General features: G+C 43.7%; 1 protein-coding gene across 1 annotated transcript in view; it reads left to right on the forward strand.

Annotated features, from left to right (window-relative positions):
- Positions 1-437: 437 nt before the first annotated feature.
- Positions 438-932, forward strand: part of LOC125033306 — a 90,786-nt gene continuing 90,291 nt past the window's right edge. Inside the window, exon 1 of the mRNA XM_047624688.1 lies at positions 438-481. The gene's annotated coding sequence lies outside the window, so the exon portion shown is untranslated. The remainder of the gene's footprint in view (positions 482-932) is intronic.

Consider the following 932-nt stretch of genomic DNA (forward strand, 5'->3'; position numbering starts at 1 on the left):
TCTTATCTGTGTCATAATACTTAATGCTTTAAAACAACAAACAAACAAAACAAAAATGAACCGTAGGTTGACGTAGCATTGTATCTCCGAATTGGAAAAAAATAAAATTAAATAACTTCGAAACATAATCGTCAGCTTGTTACATCATCACAATATCAACAGTTCTTGGCAAGAATATCACGCAATTCCTAGAATACCGTGTAGTTCATTGCAATTCGCGTTTGTTGCATGCCGCTCAGTGTGATAAAACTTCCTTGTAATGTGTGCTCTCCGTCTGCAATAGCCGCTGGGACACCCGGAGCCCCCTCTTTTGAACATGGGTCCCGTGTCAGTCGTCAGCACGCAGGATACGTCAGCTTCCAGTACTCCAAACATCACGCTCATGACAATAAGAGGGTTGGGAAGAGCTGCGCGGGGTCAGTGTTGCGAGTGCCGGAGTGGAGGTCACGTCTGCGTGTCCCGCCTTCGTGTTGTGGTGTGGGTGTGTGTCCGTTTGTGTGTCCGTGTGCATTTACGTGTGGCGGAAGTCTGTTCCGTTTCGTGATAACCGTGGTGGGGAGGGAGAAGACCTGTGATTTGCAAAAGGCAATCGATTTGAAATAAGCAATGTTCATTTTTCTACGTTTTTCATCTTGTATATATATTTTTTTTATTTGTTATCTATATTCGTTATCTGTATTTACTCATTTATCTACGTCAGTGAAACCTTCCACGTGATGAGCCGTTTGCAGCGTGAATGAGAGACAGAGAAAGCCCCGGGAAAAGGCACGTGGGTCACGAGCGTAAAGTGAAACGACGTGTCATTCATATCCTGTCGAGTAGTACGTTCTGGCGATGAAATTACGGAAATATTATTAGCCTGGTTTCCCTCTGCAGAAGTGATGGAATAAACTTTTATTTCAACGTGCGTTTCTGACCTGCGCTAAATGTTA

The sequence above is a fragment of the Penaeus chinensis genome, chromosome 16, assembly GCF_019202785.1.
Source record: "Penaeus chinensis breed Huanghai No. 1 chromosome 16, ASM1920278v2, whole genome shotgun sequence".
Lineage (NCBI taxonomy): Eukaryota > Metazoa > Arthropoda > Malacostraca > Decapoda > Penaeidae > Penaeus > Penaeus chinensis.